The following is a 10,859-nucleotide window of genomic DNA, read 5'->3' on the forward strand; positions in this document are numbered from 1 at the left end:
GAAGTAATCAACGCTACGATCTGCGAGAAAGTGTAAAGAGTCCAGATCGGTTAATTGAAAGTGGATTTTCAGCAACAATTGTTGAACCAAAAACATTCGAAGAGGCAATGAACTCACCCGATGCACAACAGTGGAAGAGTGCAATGGATGAGGAGTTTAATTCATTGATCAAGAATCACACATTGATTTGGTAGAGCCACTAGATGATCAGAAAAGTATTGATAATTGGGTGTTTAAAATCAAAGAAAATACTGATGGCTCAATTGAGAGATATAAAGCGCGTCTTGTGATTCGTTGGTTCACTCAGCAATACGGTGTCGATTACGAAGAGACTTTTAGTCCTGTCGTCAAATATACATCGATTCATGCAATTCAGTATCTAGCGGCAATGAATAAAATGCGGCTAAAGCAGTTCGACATTAAAACTGCATTTTTGTACGGTGAGCTGAAAGAAAACGTTTTTATGAGGCAGCCAGTCGGCTATAATGACAACAGTGGACGCGTATGCAAGCTGATCAAAAGTTTATATGGTCTGAAACAAACATCACGATGTTGGAATGAAAAATTTACGTCATTTCTTTGCAAATTTGATTTCACACAAAGTGATTCAGACTCATGCGTTTTCATTCGGCGAAAGGATAATACAATAACGATCATCGCGATTTATGTAGATGATGGGTTGATGGTAACAAATAACATTACTGAAATTGATTCAATAGTTTCACACCTGCAAGCCAATTTTGAAGTAAAAGTTATCGAGGCAGAGCGATTTTTGGGTCTCGAAATTGATCAACGTCAGAATGGTTCAATACGCATACATCAGCAGGCTTATGCTAAAAAGATAATGAATCGGTTTGGTATGATTGAAAGTAAAACTGTATCAACTCCAATGGATAACAATCAGAACCTTGGTGACTTCGCAAGAGATGAGCATGATGCTGTATATCCATATCGTGAAGCGGTCGGTAGCTTAATTTACCTGGCTATTGGGACACGACCAGACATAAGCTACGCAATTGGTGTGCTAAGTCGATATTTGGAACAGCCTAGCTCAGCACACGTAACTGCGGTGAAACGCATATTCAAGTACATTAAGGGCACGATTGATATGGGTATTGTTTATAAAAATGATTGTGTTCTTGATTTGGTCGGCTACAGTGATGCCTATTATGCTGGCGAAAGCTAAACAAGACGATCGACGAGTGGGTATGTTTTTCATATTGGGTCCGGTGTCGTAAGCTGGGCATCAGTAAGGCAAAAATCGGTCTAAACATCGACAACGGAATCTGAACCAAAACTAAAAACAACACTATATATGGACAATCAAAGCGCAATTCGTTTAATTAAGAATCCCGTCTTTCATAAAAGAACCAAGCACATCGATGTCCAGTACCATTTTATCCGAGAAAAATTTCAAGGGGAGCGTAACGTTTGCCTGTTTTAGAAAATTCTACCTCGCAAAATCCTGCAAAATGTTAAAAAATCCTGCATAAGTAAAATCCTGGTTTTCTAAAATTTTGCTTTTCCAAAATCCTGGTTTTCCAAAATTCTGCTTTTGCTAAATCCGGCTTGACAAATTCTGCTTTTAGTGTACTTACCCTTTAGATAAACTTTCTGAACAACGAAATGAACCGACATACGCAGCGAAAGGATTCAAACTCATACACAGCGATTTTAGAAATCAAATAAACAACTTTATTCGTAATATCTTTTTATATATGTATGTGTGTATGTATGTAAATATTTTAGTCTAGTAAATTGAAATATTTTTTGCAACTCTCTTCAAATAACTTGGTTGATTTAATTCATTCCTTTTTTTAATAACTCTTCGTAGTTGCTTTTTTTTTTTTAAATTATGTTTCTTTTCTTTCTTATTATTTCTCCATTTTCCCTTCTTTGTATTTGAGTATTCGCATAAATAAGCTCTTTTTGTAAATTTTATACGAGTTTATAAAATTGTGAGGTACTTTCACCTACAATGACTTTTAGTCTACGATGTATAACGGTATTTCTAGTTCCAGCCATTCGTCAATGAACATGTGTACATACATACATATATATATGTTCATATGGGTGGAATAATAAAATAAAAAATAATGTGTACACAGTGTTGTATTTAAATGTAATATAAAAAATGTTAAATGTGCACACATTGTTTATATTACATTTAAATACAGAATTTTTTAAGTCGGGATTCTGAGAAGCAGAATTTTAAAAAATCAGGATTTTAAAAAACAGGATTTTAAAAAGCAGGATTTTGCTTCCGCGATTGTGCAAAAACAGGATTTCGTTACCAACCCAATTTCAAGTTGGTCAATTCATCTTAGAATATATAAATACTGATGAGCAGATCGCGGATATATTTACGAAAGCATTGAATAAGAATCGTCATAAATACTTGTGCAATTTGAACGAGATGACATTATAAGAGAACGTCGCCGATTTTGTTTACAACAATGAGTGGGAGTATTGGAATTATCCATTGTCGAAACAAAGATGGCAACCCTTTATTTCTGTACTCTATTTTACTATTTTTACCTTCGTTAACTACAGTTGAAATGTGACGTTTATAGCATAGATGAATGGATTTGCAACTATTTGTTTCGAGAGAGCGCTGTCAAAATGCACATTTTTTATAACTATTGTCAATGATGCCACTCCAAACAAAAATTAATAGATCTGAATATGGGGATTTTTGACATACATTTCGGCGATTATAGTTTCAATCATTTAATAAAATGATAGTCGTAAAATATTCATTTCTATAAACTTATTTTGCAATAATACGACTAGTTAGAGTAAAATTTAACAAATCTGTGTAAAAATTACATTTTCATTAAATTAATTAGTCAAATATTGTAACGCATTTAACTCACAGTGAAAACCATATATTCTTTTGAAATTTCAGTAAATCGGACCTACGATATAATAGTTAACATCATTTAATGGATAGGGCTTATCCTACATGTCTGACGTTCCAGGTTCTGTGGTCAAAATGGACTGGTTGCATCGGGACTTCTTATTTACAAAACCTGTTTTTAGTGATAACTTTTGAATGGGAAATAATATTTACCCTCCGCCTTCGAACTAATAATATCTACACTAAAACAAGTAGTTTTATCCTTTTTCCCATAATTTTTGAACGCTATTCTACAGTTGTAGGTCAAACTAAAGTTTACCGAAATTTTTGGCCCGTTTTTCATTTTAGCTGGCACATTTTGTGTTCTGGCACCCGCTTCAGCTGGCCCGTGGGATTTATCTGTGATTGGTGCCAGCTCAAATTTGACATAAATCCCTCGTGAGAGCGTAAACAAATGTTTCGTATCAAGTCATCTTTGGTTTAGAGAAGAAGCACTTCAATAACATTTTCTTTCCATAAAAGCGAATTGTTCAACTGTTAATTAAACGTGTTTTCTTTTGTGCGGTTATCTTTTTTATTTACTTAATTGGTTCGGTCAAAAGGACTTCTAAGACAGCTAAAATTTACTCTTACCGTCTCACTAATGGCACGCGCGGTTGAGGGTGAATATGACCCACCCATTGTAAATTTTGGTGAATTGGATCCAATTAGATGTAATCATTTGCAAGGCTAAAATGCAATTTGTAGATGCTGGTCGTCGTTTCCAATGTCTAATGTGTAAAGTAACAACAGATCCATACTTTTTCTCAACAGTGCCAACTGAATATTTCCAACATTTGTGCCACACCGGACAGCGTGTCGATAAATATGAACGTCCTGAACTTGTATTGGCTACATGAGTTTTTGTGTAAAAAATATTTGGGTTCCGATAGCTCTCAAGGTAAACCTCAACTCACATGCAACATCAATGCCTCGCATTCAATTGTGGACGCTATACGCACTACATTGGGTCCACGCACTATGGACAAGCATATTGTTGATTTCAGTGGTAAGGCCACAATTACAATTGATGGTGCAAACATTATGAAACTATTGGATATTGTGCATCCAGCCGTAAAACTCTAGTCGACATCACCAAATATCAAGATGCTGAGGTAAGTTCTTTGTTATATTAGAATGTGTAGAATAAAAATGTTTCTCTTATCAGGTCGGCGATGGCAACACTTCAGCAGTACTTTAAGCAGGTGAAATCTTAAAATAAGTTAAGCCATATGTTGAGGAAGGCGTGTATGCACGTATCATCATTAAAGCTATACGTAAAGCATTACAATTATGCATGCCCAAAATATTACATGGCTGTACATGTCGAAGCGCCAATCAAAGGAACAACAACGTGCTTTATTGGAAAAATGCGCTGCCACAGCAATGTCCTCCTAACTTATTCATCAACAAAAAGATTTCTTTCCTAAAATGGCTGTGGACGCTGTACTTTCCTTTGTGGACCCAAAGTCATACAAAAAATATAAAATCGCATTATTAAATATAGAAATGGAATTTAAGGCTGAGCGTGATAATGCTGAAGTACGTGTTGATAATGTTGAAGAGTATCAGAAAATTGTTGATGCTGAATGTCGTGTTCTGTACTAAACTAGCTAAGTAAGGCGCCAATATTGTGTTATCTAAACTAACAATTGTTGATGTGGCTACACAGTATTTTGCAGATCGTGATATGTTCTGTGCTGTTAGTGTACCAGAAGAAGATTTGAAACATAAAATGAAAGCTTGTGATGGTGCTGTTATGGGTACAGCTAATGATATTAATTCAAGCGTTTTGGGTCAATGTGATTACTTTGAAGTACGTCAAGTTGGTGGTGAAGGTTTCAACATTTTCCAAGGTTTTATAGTGGGTTTGACATTGATTTTATTTTCATAGTTTATAATTATTTAAAGGTGGCGTTAATGCTAGAACATGTCTATTGATTTTACGTGGCGGCGCCGAACAATTTTTGGAAGAAACTGAGCTTCGTTATGATGCTATAATGATTGTGCGGCGTACAATTAAACATGATTCTGTTGTTGCTTGTTAAGTAATATTATGAAAAGTTTGTGTCCAACTCCGGAAGAAAAAACTATAAAATTTGTGTCAGTGAAATGATAATTATTGCTTATGGTTGTTAGTTTTGAGGCATCGAGTGCCTTTTGATGTTGTTGTTGTAGCAGTGCCTCGCCCCATACAATAGGTCTGACCAATCACATTGTCATTAATATCCTCTAACGGGAGTCCGAGGAAACTTACTATTTCAACGGGTGTGGACATAATGAGGGGGGTGTTTGAGGAGTTGGTTCCACATTACAATTGAAGAGATGGTTGGTGTCATGTGGGGACGAATTGCAAGCAGCGACATTTTGTATGTCGGGGTTTATTCTGGATAGGTAAGAGTTTAACCTGTTACAGTAGCCAGATCGAAGTTGGGCTAGAGTGACTCGCGTTTCCCTAGGGATGTTCAAGAGTATCAGAAAATTGTTTATGGTGAATGGCGTATTCTGTACAATAAACTAGCTAAGTAAGGCACCAATGTTGTGTTATCTAAACTACCAATTTGTGATGTTGGTACACAGTATTTTGCAGATCATGATATGTTCTGTGCTGTTCGTGTACCAGAAGAAGATTTGAAACGTACAATGAAAGCGTGTGGTGGCGCTGTTATGACTACAGCTAATGATATTAATTCAAGTGTTTTGGGTCAATGTGATTACTTTGAAGAACGTCAAGTTAGTGGTGAACGTTTCAACATTTTCCAAGGTTTTATAGTGGGTTTGACATTGATTTTATTTTCATAGTTTATAATTATTTAAAGGTGGCGTTAATGCTAGAACATGTATATTGATTTTACGTGGCGGTGCCGAACAATTTTTGGAAGAAACTGAGCTTCGTTACATGATGCTATAATGATTGTGCGGTGAACAATTAAACATGATTCTTTTGTTGATGGTAAGTCAAAATACAACTTGAAAAAAATTTCTAATCTGAAATTGTTAAGTAATATTGTGAAAAGATTGTGTCCAACTACGGAAGAAAAAACTATAAAATTTGTGTCAGTGAAATTATAATTATTGCTTTTGATTAGTAGTTTTGAGGCATCGTCTTCGAGTGCCTTCTGATCGTATATGCCGTTTCTTTTGCCAACTACCTGTAAGGCGTTAAACTGCTCAGTAACGTCGCCGTGGACTCGTTCAGTGTAATGTAGCTCAGCCCTATAACAAAACAATCAAAACGTGTTTTTACACCAAAGTAAACGAGGGACTCAAGGGGTTGGTAAGGGACAAAGCTTTAGAGCTTCCGCAACCCAATTGTCAACCTCGTCTACGCGAGAGGAATCCTGTTATAAATATGAATGTATCACACACATATTTAGCAGGCGAGGTTCTGGCGACCCCAAGTTCCTCGTGGAACTAGGGGTGGGCGGGATGGCTTAGATAGTTTAATGTGATCATATTGATCGTTCCCGAGATGGTCGGGCTAGTACCTTAATGGTGCATTGATACCAAAAAATTATCGGATCTATATCCGGCAAAGGACTGTCACCATCGATAACACTCCCCAAAACCTTCTGAGAGCAGTATTTTGGCAGGCATGTATCTTCTTCCAGTGAGTAGGTTTTAGGCTTGGCGACCATATCGGGAACGCGTAGCATGTAATCGGCTGGCCAATTGCTTTATAAGTGGTAATGAGCGTTTATTTATCTTTACCCCAAGTACTGCCAGGAAGAGATTTGAGGATTTTATTACGGCTCTGGATTTTCGGTACAATTGCGGCTGCATGCTCACCAAAATGTAGATCCTAATCGAACATCACACCCAAGATTTTGGGGTGTAAGACAGTCGGTAGCGTAGTGCCATTGACGTGGATGTTCAAAATGGTCGACATTTGGGACGTCCATGTTGCAAATAAGGTCGCCGATGATTTGGTCGGTGACAATTTCAGGTTTCCCGACAAAACCGGAGAGATCGGGGAGATAGCTGTTTATTTTATTACAAAGCTCATCGATGTAGGAAACAATAGTGACTCCTTCTGGTGGTGAACATAGCTATTGATATGTAGAAGTTAAACAGAAGTAGGGATAGGACACCGGTTTGTATATGAGTTTTTTTTAAGTTATTGCAAAAAAAGCGTTGAGGATTTTTAATATCTTACGAGGTATCTTCGTACATGTTTCTGAGAATGAAGAATGAGACCTATTCAAACTCAATTTTCACCAGGACAAGGCTGCTGAGACTTTGCTATACTTTAACATACAATACTTTACCCCTTTTTAGCATAACTATCATTTTTGATTTTATTAAATTTTATAAAATGTTTCTTCCTCTACAGTTCATAATATCTTTTGCCAACACAGTCAATTCCCATCAATGGATATTACGGTGCGCGACTGACCAACAAGACGATTCCACGACACCCTTGAGTATTCTTGATCTGAAAATTAATATGCAACGAATTTGTACAACAAACGAACAACACGTACTGAAATAATCTTGATTAAAAAGTATCTAAGAATGTAATAATTCTAAACCATTTCCTACGTTCCTATTCTAAGCTTTTTATGCTCTAATTAAAAAAAATATTCAACAATCGCATGTTTCCAAAGATGTTTAAAGCAATTCAATTGCAACGAATTTGTCAAATAATTTTTAACCAAACCTTATAAACTACATGTATAACAAAAAAATATTTTGAATATAAATATTTGCTGATCAATTTAACAGACAATACCAATACCATCAACTAAATGGTCCTTATAAATATTGTAATCACATAATTCAAAACAAAAACTTACTATGAGTACCTACGTTTATTATTGCAAAATCACGAAAAAAAGAAAATTGCATAAAGTACCCTCAATGTAAAATTATTCCACTGAATGTATATATCGCATTATAAACTAAAAGATTTCAAAACTTACAAAAATTTTAAATCGGTGTTTAAGTGTAAATCGATCCATGAAAGCATCGTCAAATAACTTATGTTTTTTTGGTAGTTAACGTTGTCGTTTAGCCTAGTTTTGTTAAGAATTTTGTTATTTTTGTAGTATAAATCAACATTCAACACAAAGCTAATCTGATTATGAGTTGCAACACCTTTTGGTTAGGTTGCCATATATAAAATTACATATTTTTGTACACAGTTCCAAAATGTAAAGGAAAAAAATTTATATTTGTCTATTAATTAAATTATTAAAAAGATATTGTTATATAAATGATATAGAGAAGCGCAGCACGAATGCAAGTGGTTTCAAACCACTGGCAGGCAATTCACGACTTTAACTGTCAGAAAAAATGTTAAATTGTTCATTTTATGTAAAAAAAATTTTGAAAGTTTCAATTGAAGTTCTGAAAGCTCGGGAATTTCAATTTAAGTTCAGAATTTTCAATAGAAGTTCAGTAAATTATAATTGAAGCTCAGGAATTTCAACTGCAGTTCAGAAAATTACAACTGAAGTTCAGAAAATTACAATTTAAGTTCAAATATAATTTTCTGAACTACCAACAGAAATTTTGAACTTCAACTTTATTTTTCTGAACTACAAATAGAAATTCTGAGCTTGAATTAAAATTTTCTGAACTAGAATAGATATTTTTTAACTTAAATTGTAATTTTCGAACCTCAATTGCTGCTTTCTGAACTAAAATAAAAAAGGTATAGCATTAAAATTGGCGAATTACAAGTCAACTTACTAAAATTGTGAATTGCCTACTCGCGATTTGATGGTTTACTGCAACCAATAGTTCTGCTAGTTCTGCTCTTTTGTTTTCTATATCATTAATTAATTTATTCAAGTTTCCCTTAACTTTGTATGCATACAATCGCATACAATAAAATTTGTATTTATGGCTCACCAACAAGACTGAAAAACTATTCCTTCCTTATGACATATAGTTAATAATTTACAACTATTATAAATAATCTAATATATTATCAAAATGTTGAATAAAAGAAATGTTAATAGATTTGAATTAAAGAAATGTTTTATTTATATAGCAATTTCAGATATAATCCAAGTAAAAAAACGGTCGTAATACTAGTCAAAACGCGGTGATATTTACGTAAAATACTGTGAAAATACTCGTAAAGTTGCAGGTATATAACGTAAAAAATTACTGCCTTTTGAAAGTTAACGTGAATGTAAGAACGGTACAACACTATAGTTTGTTTACATTTCGATAACTTAATACCGTATATGTGTGAGCAGTATGGACAATCACATAAATAGGTACGACGGAATGGCTGGTCACAAAGTTAACGCCGCCCTGTACAAATGCTAATTAACGATTTACGTGTTCCATCGACACAGATTTTAGTCATTTTACTAACCAGTTTACGGGTAAGTTTTTGCTGGGTTGGTAGCAAAGAAATCATTTGCCGTCATCCAGTGAGTTTTACAGCTCCGGCTCACGCTCAATTCTCACGGAAATGCTCTGGATCATTGAGAGACTTGAGAAGCAGATGTGATTTTTTCGCACAAGTGAAATGTGATAGGCAGATGTCGCCGCTGTTCTTCATTTAACTCATACGGCGAAAGGCTAAGCAGTGACATCTATTTTTGAAAGAGTAGGTTTATTAAAGGCGGCGTTGCCAAACTAAAGACAAGTAATTAACAAATTATCTGGTTCACAAATTGAACCAGACTTCTATCTGGATTTATCTGGCTCAAATCGTTGTTGTTCCATTTACATGCAAAATTATTCATCTGGCTCAGGCTCCTTGCCACCGGATGATGGCTAATCATTTTATCAGCCTCAATCGCAGGAAAAATCTAGTGTCCGAAAATGGTGAGCAACAACAAAAAATCCCACATTGTTCCACAATTGTTAGTATGAAATACGTCAAAAAAATTGTCTGCGAATCCGCCATTTCTAATTTAGCGTTCCATATCGGCGGTGAAAAATTTTTGTTAAGAGATATAATTTAATTTATATTGTGCGATTGTGACACAATTACCAATTATTGTGCTGTTGTGGTTGGCATTCATTAGCTAAACTTTGAGTGTATATCGTGTACATTCCGCGAATTTAGTTGCAGACCTTTGATAATTTTGGAGCATTAAAAATTGTGTAATATATATAATTTTTGCAGGTAAATATAAAACGTTCATGCAAATCTGAATAGCTGTGATAATTGCAAATATTTTTTGCAAATTCATTTTGAAGCCTCGATCCAATGCGCCAACTTCCATGTATTCGCCAGCGCCTCCAGCAACGACACCGCCAGATCAATCTGTACCTTGTGGTCCCAATCAGATGACTATAAATAGCACAATTATACCTGGCTTGCCTTATATGCCACCACCAAAACAAGCAGTATACGCACACATATATTTTTAAATAATTTTCTGCCTAATAAATTGTTATTTTTCTAGACTGGTCCTCCTCAAACTGGTCAGCTACACCACCAACATCAATTGCAGGCGGTGTTACATCACCATACCAGCAAACAGGTGAGCAGCAAATGCCACCGCAACTGAGTCCAATGCTACGACAGTCTGGTCTAATGCAGTCACAATCCGGTTCACTTCAACACCCTATGCACCAGCCACTAGGTGGTCATGAGCAACATGGTCCTCCAGGTATGCCGCCCGCATCTACTGGACCAGGTGGGACAATGACACCAGTTATGCCAAGGTATATACCAGAACAGCAAGCGGGTTATGCAATGCCACGACAAAATATGTGGTACAAAATCAGAGTAACTCCTCGCCACATTACGTTAAGTATTGATATTCGAAATTAGTGTTTTGTTTGGCAATTACATTGATCTTTCTCGTTTGCAGGTCCTCTTTGTATTGCATACATGCAGCAGCTGAAATATTAAAAACAACATCTTTGTCCCTTGCACTTACCACCTCACCAATGGCACGCACGGTTGAGTGTGTATATGAGTTGAGTGTGAAGTGAAGAATATGCAGGCGTGCTACATCTCCATACCAGCAAACAGGTGAATAGC

General features: G+C 35.6%; 1 pseudogene; it reads left to right on the forward strand.

Annotated features, from left to right (window-relative positions):
• The first annotated feature begins 3,597 nt into the window (after positions 1 to 3,597).
• Positions 3,598 to 10,810, forward strand: LOC137248566 (T-complex protein 1 subunit eta-like; annotated as a pseudogene).
• The last annotated feature ends 49 nt before the right edge of the window (positions 10,811 to 10,859 follow it).

This window comes from Eurosta solidaginis, chromosome 4 (assembly GCF_040869045.1).
Source record: "Eurosta solidaginis isolate ZX-2024a chromosome 4, ASM4086904v1, whole genome shotgun sequence".
Lineage (NCBI taxonomy): Eukaryota > Metazoa > Arthropoda > Insecta > Diptera > Tephritidae > Eurosta > Eurosta solidaginis.